A 13792-nucleotide genomic window follows, 5' to 3' on the forward strand; every position below is an offset into this window, starting at 1 on the left:
GACACAGATGAGAACACCTTTGCTGCACTCACACTACTCTGCAAAATTCAGTGTATTTTTTCTACAACCTTAAATAATGAATTCTGCCTTTCTTCAAATTTTCATTTGACTAAAATTTTCTGTAGACAGAATAAAAGAAAATATGCATAAAAGGCATTTGAAGTGACTCTCCAAACAAGGTGATCCTTGACTTTATGTGAAGGCAGCCAAGATGTTTGGTTCGCTTTATCCATTTTCTACTTCTGGTATCTCCTCCCTCCTCCCTGTGCTACATGTTTACAAAGAAACAAAGATTTGGAGCTGAATGAATCATTCTGGTTTCACAATTGTGATGTTACTTGAAGGTCAATTAAAATCACAGAATAAGTAAGCATCAGATTACAAAAGGAATAAAATATCATATCAATAAATAAGTATATTTATTACATAGAGTTTATAAGAAAAATTCTCAGATTCTCAAAAGATGAATTCTAAGAGTTTTCTGCCCAGAAAATCCTGCTATCAATGAAATCTTGATTCACTGGGATGATTTTACAGTATCATCTCTATATTGCACTTCTGAATTTCTATCCACAAATTCAGGTCAGTAAGATGTTAGCACTGCTTTTGATTTTCTTGAAATGAATTACATTGTGATTAATTCAACTTTGAGCATTCTTTGGAAATGTAAGTAGAAGAATCTATTCCAAAGATTAGAACCAGGGCCTTGAGTGGTCCCTCTGGTCACCAGTTTTTGTTTCCATTGAAACACCCACTATTACAATGGCTTGATCTGTTCAGGCCTACCTGCTATCCATGCCCATGATTGCCTACACAGCTCTGTGAATTTGGAACAAGGTAAAAGACAGGGGCACCAGGCTTCTCTAAATGGGGCCAGAAAAGGAAAGGAAAAGGAAAGGAAAAAAGAAAAGAAAAAGCCTAATTACAATCACCTGAAACTATGAGTATTGGTAATTAACACTTTGTGAGAATAGTTTCTACCATCAGAAGATTCTCTTCTCATTCTACTATTTATGCAGACTTTCTCTCAGACAGTGGCTGGAAGATTTCAGAACATAACAAATAAATACGGCCGGCGCCGCGGCTCACTAGGCTAATCCTCCGCCTAGCGGCGCTGGCACACCGGGTTCTAGTCCCAGTTGGGGCGCCGGATTCTGTCCCGGTTGCCCCTCTTCCAGGCCAGCTCTCTGCGGTGGCCCAGGAGTGCAGTGGAGGATGGCCCAGGTGCTTGGGCCCTGCACCCCATGGGAGACCAGGAAAAGCACCTGGCTCCTGGCTCCTGCCATTGGATCAGCGCGGTGCGCCAGCCGCAGCGCGCTGGCCGCAGCGGCCATTGGAGGGTGAACCAACGGCAAAAGGAAGACCTTTCTCTCTGTCTCTCTCTCTCACTGTCCACTCTGCCTGTCAAAAAATAAATAAATAAATAAATATATTTTAAAGATTTATTGGAGCTGGCACTGTGACACAGTAGGTTAATCCTCTGCCTGCAGTGGCAGCATCCCACATAGGCATCAGTTTGAGTCCCAGCTTCTCCCCTATCAAGACAGCTCTCTGCCATGGCCTAGGAAAACAGTAGAAAATGGCTGAAGTGCTTGGGCCCCTGCACCTGCATGGGAGACCTGAAAGAAGCTCCTGGCTCCTGGCTTTGGATCGGCACAGCTCTGGCCATTGTGGACAACTGGGGAGTGAACCAACAGAAGGAAGACTTTTTATCTCTGTCTCTTCCTCTCACTGTCTGTAACTCTACCTCTCAAATAATAAAATCTTAAAAAAAAAAAAAGATTTATTTATGTGGTTGAAAGGGAGAGATAAAGAACTAGAAAGAGATCTTCCATCCTCTGGTTCATTGCTAAAATGGTCATAACAGCCATGTTTGGGCAAAGCTGAAGCCAGGAGCCTGGAACTCCATCCATGTCTCCCAAATGGGTGGCAGGGACTCAAATACTTGGGCCATCATCCATTGGTTCCTAGGTGCATTAGTAGGAAGCTGAACTGGAAGCATGTAGCCTGGACTTGAACTGACACTCCAATATGGTATTCCAGCCTCCCAACTAGTGGCTTAACCTGCTTGCCATAATACCTACTCTCAAGCATATAAATATTAATTATCATAACCCAAACTGATCAAGGCCAATTGTTAATGTGCCAAGTTAATGTTATAATATAACCTATCTAATCTGATCATCAACTTTTATTTATTTATTTATTTATTTATTTATTTATTTATGTAAAAGGCAGAAAGAGCAGGACAGAATGACAGAGCTCCCATCCATTATTTCATTCTCCAAATGTCCTCAGCAGCTAGGGCTGGATTTTGGCTGGAGTAAGGGGCAGGAACTCAATACAGATCACTCATATGAGAGGGACTCAAGTACTTGATCATCAAAGTAGCCTGGGTCTGCATCTTCAGCAACCTGGAGTCAGAAGCAGAGCCAGATTTGAATATATGTGTAACTGTTATAAACACATATGCTTCTAATACAGGGCACCTGGCTATTTAAGAGAAATGTTAAGGGATCAAAAGGGAGAAAATAAAATAGTAATGGAGGACTCCAATACCCCACCTTCAGCAATGGACAAATCAACCAGACAGAAAATTAGCAAGGAAACAGCGGAGTTAACTAACACTATAGACTGAATGGGCCTAACAGATATTTACAGAACTTTTCATCCTACAGTTGCAGAATGCACATCCTTCTAACCAGTTCATGGAACTTCCTCTAGGAATGACCACACGCTAGGCCATAATGCAAGTCTAAGCAAATCCAAAAAAATCAAAATCATACTCTACATCTTCTCTGACCACAATGGAATGAAGCTGCAAATCAGAAACTCAGGAATCTCTAGAACATATGCAAACACACGGAGACTGAACAACATGCTCCTGAATGAACACTGGGTCATAGAAGAAATCAAAAGAGAAATTAAAAAAAAATTCTAAAAACAAGTTAAAACATCATGTCAAAACTTATGGGATACAGCAAAAGCAGTGTTAAGAGGAAAATTTATAGCAATTCGTGCCTACATCAAGAAGTTTGAAAGGCACCAAACAAATGAACTATCTATGCATCTGAAAGATCTAGAAAAACAGCAGCAAACCAAATAAAAAACCAGTAGAAGAAAAGAAATGATTAAAATTAAACAAATCAACAAAATTGGATGGTTCAACATTCGCAAATCAATCAATGTGATACATCATATTAACAAACTGAAAAACAAAAACCATATGATTATCTCAACAGATGCAGAGAAAGCATTTGATAAACTACAACACCGTTTAATGGTGAAAACCCTAAGCAAATTGGGTATAGAAGTAACATTCCTAAACAGGATCAAGGCAATTTTGACAAACCCATAGCCAGTGTCCTGAATGAGGGAAAAGATGGAAGCTTTCCCACTGCAACCTGGAACCAGAGAAGGATGTCCATTCTCATCATTGCTATTCAATATAGTCCTGGAAGTTTTAGCCAGAGCCATTGGGCAAGAAAAAGAAATCAAAGGGATTCAACTTGGGAAAGAAGAAGTAAAACTATCCCTTTTTGCAGATGATATGATTCTATATATAGGGTACCCAAAAGACTACCAAAAGACGATTGAAACTCATAGAAGAATTTGGCAAAGTAGCAGAATATAAAATCAATACACAGGCCGGTGCAGCGGCTCACTTGGCTAATCCTCTGCCTGTGACACTGGCACCCCAGGTTCTGGTCCTAGTTGGGGTGCTGGATTCTGTTCCAGTTGCTCCTCTTCCAGTCCAGCTCTCTGCTGTGGCCTGTGAGTTCAGTGGAGGATGGCCCAAGTGCTTGGGCCCTGCACCTGCATGGGAGACCAGGAGGAAGCACCTAGCTCCTGGCTTTGGATCGGCACAGCGCGGTGGTTGCAGTGGCCATTTTGGGGGTGAACCAATGGAATGAAGACCTTTCTCTCTCTCTCTCTCTCACTGTCTAAATCCGCCTGTCAAAAAAAATAAAATAAAATCAATACACAAAAATCAACAGCCTTTGTATACATAGACAATGCCAAGGCTGAGAAAGAATTTCTAAGATCTAACCCATTCACAATAGCTACAAAAAAACCAAATACCTTGGAATAAATTTAACCAAGGATATCAAAGATCTCTGTGATGAGAATTACAAAACATTAAATAAAGAAATGGAAGAAGATACAAAAAAGGGAAAATCTTCCATGTTCATGGATTGGAAGAATCAACATAATCAAAATTTCCATTTTTCCAAAAGCAATTCATAGATTTAATGCAATACCAATCAAAATATCAAGGATATTCTTTTCAGATACAGAAAAATTGTGCTGAAATTCATATGGAAACATAGGAGAACTCAAATAGCTAAAGCAATCTTATACAACAGGAGCAAAGCCGGAGGTACCACAATACCAGATTTCAAGACATACTACAAGGTAGTTATAATCAAAACAGCCTGGTACTGGTACAAAAACAGATGCATAGATTAATGGAACAGATGCATAGACGAATAGAAATGCCGTAAATCAATTCAAGCACCTTCAACCAACTTATATTTGATCAAAGAGCTAAAACCAATCCCTCTTGCAAGCACAGTCTCTTCAAAAAATGGTGCTGGGAAAACTGGATTTCCACATGCAGAAGTATGAAGCAGGCCAGCACCATGGCTCACTAGGCTAATCCTCCGCCTGCGGCACCGGCACATTGGGTTCTAGTCCCGGTCAGGGTGCTGGATTCTGTCTCGGTTGCCCCTCTTCCAGGCCAGCTCTCTGCTGTGGCCCAGGAGTGCAGTGGAGGATGGCCCAAGTGCTTGGGCCCTGCCCCCGCATGGGAGACCAGGAGAAGCACCTGGCTCCTGGCTTCAGATCAGCGCAGTGAGCCGGCCGCAGTGGCCATTGGAGGGTGAACCAACGGCAAAGGAAGACCTTTCTCTCTGTCTCTCTCTCTCACTGTCCACTCTGCCTGTCAAAAAAATAAGTAAACAAAAAATAATAAAAAAGAAGTATGAAGCAAGACCAATACCTTACACCTATACAAAAATCTACTCAAAGTGGACTAAAGTTCTGAATCTAGAATCCAACATCATTAAATTATTAGAGAACATAATGAGCCCGAAGAGAATGGGGACAGGAGGAGGAAAGACCTTACAGCCAGATCTGTTGGGTTTTGAGGAGTGGTTTTTTTCTTCCCCTTGAAGGGGACAAAGCTTTTTTCGCTGGTACATTTAAAGCTCCCAGCTGTGGGGAGGTACGAGTTCTGGACAAGTGCCACTACAACACAGGATGCTTAGAGAACCTGAACTTTTCAACTCTGGAGGGTGGAAATTTACTGTTAGCCACTGCCGGGTCTGCTGTTTCAGAGGAGTATTGGGTGCTGCAAATAGGAACTGAAGGGGTAAACTTATTAAACCCATAAAACCTGTGATTGGTTGGTGTTTTCATGTCATTTTAAGAGAAATATGTGTGTAGGGGGGGATGGGGCAGATGTCAAAACATTTGTACAATTAAAAAAGTCACAATTAAATGTGAGCTGGTTTCCCACAAAGTGTGTAATGGTTGAATTTATAAAACATGACCTTGAGAAATGTGTTCATAAAATATATGATTTTGTCTTAGACAACCTCAGTGTAGAGATTAGCCCTGAAAAATGTTCCTTGAGGAAGTCTGCACTGTATGATTATAATCATGTTCACATTTTCTGGAAGAGGTGGGGTTGTTTTAAAGTCTATACGTACATCTCTGTACCATGTATTCATTAAGTGAGAGAAGCTCCTTCTAGATCTTTCAGTGTGCTGAACATCCCACACTGGTCAAAGGAGGAGCTGGACAGTTGCTTTAACAGATGCTTTTACTGTGTCTGAGACAAAATAAGGAATTAAAAATATTGTTGGGAGTTACAAACCAAAAAAAAATTATTAGAGAACATTGGGAAACCCTGGAAGACATCGTCACAGGCAGAGTTCTTGGAAAAATCTCCAGAGACACAGACAATCAAAGCCAAAATTAACAAATAGGATTATATCAAATTTAGAAGTTTCTGTACTGCAAAAAAGAAAAAAAAGCAAACGACAGAATAGTAGAAATTATTTGCAAATTATGTAACTGATAAAGGATTATGTGAGCCTCTCTCCACATGTGTTCTACTGTCAGATGCTGACAAATAGGCCCACTCACTCTTAGAATATGAACCTCCAAACTTAAAACAAAAGAAACCTTATTTCCTCAAAGTAGCTTCTCTTAAGAATTTTACTTAAAGTGATGAAGATCTCACTAATACAGTATCTATAAGGAAGAATAAATTATACATAGGATTGAATAATATCCATGGAATCAGTTATCCACTTGAGGTCTTGGAATATAGTATCCACCATAGGTAAAGGGAGGCTACACCTGATGGATAGGTCAGGTCAAAAGAAACTCAGAAGGAGGGTGGTATTTTTGATCTGTAGTGACCAGTTTCCAAATTTAGAAAAAAAAATCTATTAGGTGAAGAAAACCAATAAAGTTAGCTAAAGTGTTAGTCTTAAATTCAGTTATCTAATTCTATGGCTCTGTTCCACTCCCCATCAACTACAGCTGTTCTGACAATCCTTGAAATATCCTTGAAAATATTTCAATTAGGTTAATCTGTAAATTTACTCATTTGCCAATGTCTCTGAAGTTCATAAATGTGTATAATCAAAATTATTTCACTGCTGAAGTCAGCACAGCACTCTTTTTCATAGACTATTGAATTAAGATTTTCCTGGGACCTCCAGCACAGATTTGTGCTGTGGCATAGCAGGTAAAGCTGCCTCCTGCAATGCCAGTATCCCATATGGGTGCCGGTTCAAGTCCCAGCTTCTCCACTTCTGATCTAACTCTGCTATGGCCTGAGAAAGTAGTAGAAGATGGCCCAAGTCCTTGGACCCCTGCACTGTGTGGGAGACCTGGAAAAACTCCTGACTCCTGGCTTCAGATCGGCACAGCTCCAGCTGTTGCGGACAATTGGTGAGTGTACCAGCGTATGGAAGACCTCTCTCTCTCTCTCTGCCTCTTATTCTCTCTCTGTAACTCTGACTTTCAAATAAATAAAAAAAATTGTTTAAAAATATTTTTCTTAGGAGGATGGAGGAAATATACACTGGAAAAAATTAAATAAATAATAATTAATTCAGGAATACTGCCTACGAGGCTGATGTTGTGGCATAGCAGGCTAAGCCACCATCTGTTAATGCACCTGGGAAAGTAGCAGAAGATGGCCAGTAGCAGAAGATGGCCTGAATGCTTGCTCACCTGCCATCTACAAGGGAGATCAAGACAGAGTTCCAGGCTCTTGGTTTTGACCTGGCCCAGCCCTGGCCATTGAAGCCATTTGGGGAATGAGTCAGTGGATGGATGATCTCTCTCTCTCTCTCTCTCTCTCTCTCTCTCTCTCTCTCTCCCCCCCTCTCTCCCTCTCTCCCTCTCTCCCTCTCCCTCTTCCTCTTCCTCTCCCTTCTACCCCTCCCTCCCTCCCTCCTTCCCTCCCTCCCTCCCTCCCTCTATTCTCCATCTCTCTCTGTTACACTGCCTTTAAAATAAATAAATAAGAAGCAGAAGTTTAAGCTGCTTCCTGAGATGCCAAAATCCCATATGAGTATGGATTTGCGTCCTGGCTGCTGTTATCCCTATCCAGATCCATACTGATGTAATGCACCTGGAAAAGCACTGGAATATGGTGCAAGTACTTGGATCCCTGCCACTCCAGTGGGAGATCTGGAAGGAATTCCCGGCTCATGATTTTAGCCTGACCCAGGCCCTATCATTGTGGCCATTGGGGAAAGAACTAGCAGATGGAAAATCTCTCTCTCCCTCTCTTTCTCTCTCTATCTCTTCTGCTCTCTTTCTCTCTCTCTTTGTAACTCTGCCTTTCAAATTAATAAACATGAAAAATGAAATAAAACAAAAATATCTTAAAAACAATAACACATACTTTTCTCATTTCAGTAAGTTTGCTTAATTTTTGTTTCATCTTTTCTTATGGGAAAAATATGGCTTTTACCAAATTCAAGACTCATGGTCAGAAATACTTGAAAGTTTCTGTCTTTTTTTAACAAAATATTGAAATATCAATTCAGAGGGTGAAATGTCTTAGAACATAGACATTTAAAAACAAAGGAGAGGGGCTGGTGCTGTGGTATAGCAGGTAAAGCCGCTGCCTGCAGTGCCAAAATCCCATGTGGGCATTGGTTTAAGTTCTAGCTGCTCCACTTCTGATCTAGCTCTCTGCTATGGCCTGGGAAAGCAAGGGATGATGGTCCAAATCCTTGGGCCCCTGTACCCATGTAGGAGACCTGGAAGAAGCTCCTGGCTCCTGGCTCCTGGCTTTGGATCAGCACAGCTCTGGCCATTGCAGCAAATTGGGGAGTGAACCAGCGGATGGAAGACCTCTCTCTCTCTCTCTCTCTCTCTCTCTCTCTCTGCTTCTCCTTCTCTCTCTGTATACCTCTGCCTTTTAAATAAATAAATAAAAAATAAATAAATAAGTAAATCTTTAAAAAAGGAGAGTGTAGAGACCAAATCCCTTTGTTGGAAAGAATTTATAACAAATAAAAGTGTTTTTTTTGAATGATTTATTTATTTGAGAGGCAGAGAGAGGTATGCAATCTTCTGGGTCACTCCCCAAATGGCTGCAATGACTGGAGCTGGGCCAATTCAAAGGTTGGAACCAGGAGCTTCTTCTGGGTCTCCCGGAAGGAACCCAAGCACTTGGGCCATCTTTTACTGCTTTCCCAGGTCATCAGGAGGGAGCTGGTTAGGAAATGGAGCAGCTGTGATTTGAATCATATGGTGCCCACATGGGATGCAGCATTGAAGACAATGGCTTTACCCACTACACCATAGCGCTGGCGCCAAGTTTTATTCTTTATATATGCTTTCAGGTTACAGAATCTGAGAAAGGACATGTGTTATAAATAAGATTTAGCATATATATGTGTGTGTGTGTGTGTGTGTGTGTGCTAACTTTAAGATGTATACATACACGGCTGGCACCGCGGCTCAATAGGCTAATCCTCTGCCTTGTGGCACCGGCACACCGGGTTCTCGTCCCGGTTGGGGCACCAGATTCTGTCCCGGTTGCCCCTCTTCCAGTCCAGCTCTCTGCTGTGGCCCAGGAGTGCAGTGGAGGATGGCCCAAGTGTTTGGGCCCTGCACCTGCATGGGAGACCAGGATAAGCACCTGGCTCCTGGCTTTGGATCAGTGCGGTGCGCCGGCCACAGCGGCCATTGGAGGGTAAAGGAAGACCTTTCTCTCTGTCTCTCTCTCTCTCTCTCACTGTCTACTCTGCCTGTCAAAAATAAAAAAAAAGAAAAAAAAGAAAAGCTTCTAGTAAATTAGGTCTAGAAAGAAATTGACTCAGCACAACAAATTCCATATTTGGAAATCCACAATAAATATCATACTTAATCGGAAAAAAGTTGAAAACATAATCTCTAAAAGGGATGCTTACTCTTATCAATTCTAGTACTGGAGAAAACAGGCAAGAGAAATCAATATAAAGCATTCAAATTGGAAAGGAATAAGTTGGACTATGTACATATTCCAGACTCTCAAATAAAATCAGGGATACATATACATCACCCTCTGAACTAGCAATTCAGTTATAGTCACCATCAATAGGCTAATCCTCCACCTTGCGGCGCCGGCACACCGGGTTCTAGTCCCGGTTGGGGCGCCGGATTCTGTCCCAGTTGCCCCTCTTCCAGGCCAGCTCTCTGCTATGGCCAGGGAGTGCAGTGGAGGATGGCCCAGGTGCTTGGGCCCTGCACCCCATGGGAGACCAGGAAAAGCACCTGGATCCTGGCTCCTGCCATCGGATCAGCGCGGTGCGCCGGCTGCAGCGGCGGCCATTGGAGGGTGAACCAACGGCAAAGGAAGACCTTTCTCTCTGTCTCTCTCTCTCACTGTCCACTCTGCCTGTCAAAAAAAAAAGTGAGGAAATGGGGACTTTATTCAGCAGGTTCCCACATGACCATCGGGGCAATATTAAAAGTAGGGAGTTCAATGGACAGCAGCATCTCATGCTAATTCTGTTTTATAGAGCCATTCTGCCTGCACCCCCTAAAAAACTCATAGATGCTAGCAATAAGATGTATGTGTAGGGACACACACATACACACATACACACAAATATGCTTTACGTGAGAAAATAATGGTTTATTTAGGGTTATCCCTAAATATCCCTTAAAAAGTCATTTCAGGTTTTGTCAATGTAATAAAAAAAGGCCCTCTCTCTCTCTCTCTCTCTCTCTCTCTCTCTCTCTCTCTCTCTTTCTCTCTGATTTTACTTATTTATTTGAGAGGTAGACTTAAAGATAGAGGAGGAGACAAGGGTCTTCCATCTGTTGCTTCACTCCCCAAATGGTCGCAATGACCGGAGCTTGGCTGATCCAAAGCCAGGAGCAAGGAGCTACTTCTGTGTCTCCCATGTGGCTGCAGGGGTTCAAGCACTTGGGCCATCTTCTGCTGTTTTCCCAGGCCATAAGCAGAGAGCTGGATTGGAAGAGGAGCAGCTGGGAAACAAACCAGTGCCCATATGGGATGCTGGCACTCCAGGTAGAGGCTTAGCCTACTATGCCACAGCACAAGTACCTTTTTTATCTTTATGATTTATTTTATTTATGTGAAAGGCAGAGTTCCAGAGAGAGAGGAAGGAAGAAACACAGGGAAATATCATCCATCCACTGGTTCACTCCCCAAATAGCTAAAATGTCCAGGACTGGCCAGACCAAAGCCAGAAGCCAGGACTTTCCTCTGAGTCTACCATGTGTAAGCAGGGGCCCAAGGAATTGAGTCATCTTCTGTTGCTTTCTCAGGCCATTAGCAGAGAGGTAGCTAGGAAGTGGAGCAGCCAGAGCATAAACCGGTGTTCATATGGGATTCTGGCATCAAAGGTGTTAGCTTTACCCAATATTGAGCCTTCACAATTATTTTATAAAAGATATAAATATAGTGAAATTTAAAATTATTGACTTTCTCAAATTTGATAACTATTTGAAAGTATTTGTTAAAGGACAAGTGGGTAAATGAAACAAATCCTTTTGCATTTATGGGAAGAATTTGAGAAACCAATTTTATTCAATGAAATTACATCAAATTAGGTATTGGACCCTCTTGCTCTTTCCTGATTGCAACCGCCTACTTTTGCTAGATGTTACAGCACTCAGATTTACCAAGACTGAAGCTTTATCTGATGTTTTTTATCCTTCCTTCTCCTTCATGTCTCTTCACTCTGAAAAGTAACCGAGTCCAGGCACATGTCTTCAAAATAGTCATCTGTGATTTCCTTAAGTGTTATACAAGAATAAAGTAGAAGTTCACATTTGAGGTAAACAGTCTCCTGTCATACAATTATGTGATCAAAGGGCAATATCAGTGTGCAAATTTCCTTTCCCTGTTCAATTTTATTTCATAAGAGCACACTCTATGTTGTTTTAGGCCCAACATTGGTTAACAAGAATGAATAATTTAGTCTTTCTTTTGTTAGGTTCGCATTTTCCCCTAACATGATATTGCATTTGCATCCAGGGAAGTTTCCCAGAGGTGAGAATATACAAGGGAAAATCCAATTTGCTCAATTCCCATAATTATTGTGTAGTGTTTGAGGTTAAGCCACAGTGGAACAGTACTGCTCTCTATTCACGCTCTATGCATTTCCCCTCTACTAAAAAGTTTCTATGCATCATTCCTTAATAGAAAGAAAAAACACTTCTTGAATTATTGAAAAAAGAAGAGAAATTAGCCCACTGCAATAAAACCCCAGGAAAGTTAGTTAACCAGCAGTTTTGTTGAGTAGTGACTATCTTTTCTCTACCTAAGTGAGAAGTAGACTGAAATATAAAGCAAAATGAATACACAGGATCATCAGCAGAGGATCTGATTACCACATAGAAACAAATGTGACTAAGTTCAATCTTCTGCATAAAACACTCCAGCACAATGAAAAAGACAACCAAGTAAAACCTGCAGTCACACAGGGACTGGGTGACTTCACAACCCAGTTTACCTTCCACCATTCCTAGATCTATTTTATTTTGTCTTCTCAACCACAAAACTACTCTGGTTATCTCTTTTTGTTTTTTAAAGATTTATTTATTATTTGAAAGCCAGAGTTATAGAGAGGTCTCTCAGAGGTATAGAGAAGAGAGAGAGAAAAAGAGAGAGAGTGAGAGAAAGAGAGAGAGGTCTTCCATCCGTTGGGTCACTCACCAGATGGCTACAATGGCTGGAACTGTGCCAATCCAAAGCCAGGAGCCAGGAGCTTTCTCCAATTTTCCCACATGGGTGTAGGGGCCCAAGGACTTGGGTCGTCTTCTACTGCTTTCCCAGGCCATAGCAGAGAGCTTGATTGGAAGTGGAACAGCTGGGACTCAAATGGGCACCCATCTGGGAATGCTGGTACTACAGGCGGTGGCTTTACCCACTACGCTGCAGTGCTGGCCCCTCTGGTTACCTCCTAAAGTGCATAGGTACCAAGTCCAAGTTCAAGAATGAAGTGACCATCATTTAATGCCATAACTGATGTTTGGGTCCATTTCCTTTCACTCCTCTCTCCAAGTACACTCTGTTTACTTTTTCTGCCTTCACATGGATAGTCAGAAGTCAACACCCCAGCTACCTGACCAATGGCTTATGACATATTGGTAGTGGTGTTAAAGCAGTATTCCACATTTAAGTAAAGGCTTAGAAAGAATTCACTATTTTATATGAAATAGATTTTTTTTACTGATAAAATATAGCATTACAGTAAGTAAATTTTCTCCTTATAATCACCCCAGAAAAGCAAATAAATCCATTGAAGAGAAAAGAGAAGGCAGAAACATACTTTGGAGGAGGGGAACACTGCAATGTGTCAAAGTGTGTGAGAGAAAGATAGGGGGGAGAAAGAGGGAGAGAGAGAGAGAGAGAGAGAGAGAGAGAGAGAGAGAGAAATATTTCCCATTCCCTAGTTCACTTGTCAAATGTCTGAAGTGCTAATACTTGGACAGGCAGAATCCAGGAGTCTGGAACTCATTCTGGATCTGTCATAAGGCTGACAGGGATCCAAGTACTTGGATCACAACTTGCTACTTCCCAGGTTATACATCAGCAGGAAGCTAGATCAGAATTAGGATGTGGGCTCAAACCCAGACCTGCAATATGGGTTGTGGTTATCCCAAACAATGTCCTAAATTCTTGTATGTAGTATTCTTTAAAATAGATACATGTATATCTGTGGACCCTTACAGATATTTCATATAATCTTGAAAAAAAATCAGCTAAATTAAAGACCAAATTTAGAAGGAAAGACTTCTATAGATGAAATAATAGAATAGAGAAAAAATATGACACACATCAGCCACAAATAAGTATTGAAGATTTAAATATATGAAGATTTGGAACTTTTGATCATATCAAAATATTGGTATAGTTTGTGAGAATGTATTTCAACAAATGCATGGCAATTTTAAAATAAAGTGGAGAACATATAAATGTGGTAGATTGATTGGAGAAATATTCTTGAATACTTCACTCTGCTAGGCTGCATGTCCTTTGGATTCAGTATCTACTACCCCCCTCACTTCAGTATGATGTGACATGTTCAATGATCAATTGAGCTCACCAGAAGAAAATTTTGGCCAGTTTTGAGAAAAGCCTTCAAATGTTTACTAATTACTTTTTTGAGTGTGCCACATGATAAAATGAAGCCTGGGATACTTGGCTGGAGGATAAAAAAGTACATGGAGGAGGGCTGAGGCATCCCAGGCAATACTCAGTCAACATCTTCAAAGAGAGCTGCCTATTCTAGAA

The sequence above is a fragment of the Oryctolagus cuniculus genome, chromosome 13 (assembly GCF_051225735.1).
Source record: "Oryctolagus cuniculus isolate XC-2025 breed Fujian yellow rabbit chromosome 13, ASM5122573v1, whole genome shotgun sequence".
In the NCBI taxonomy this organism is placed as follows: domain Eukaryota; kingdom Metazoa; phylum Chordata; class Mammalia; order Lagomorpha; family Leporidae; genus Oryctolagus; species Oryctolagus cuniculus.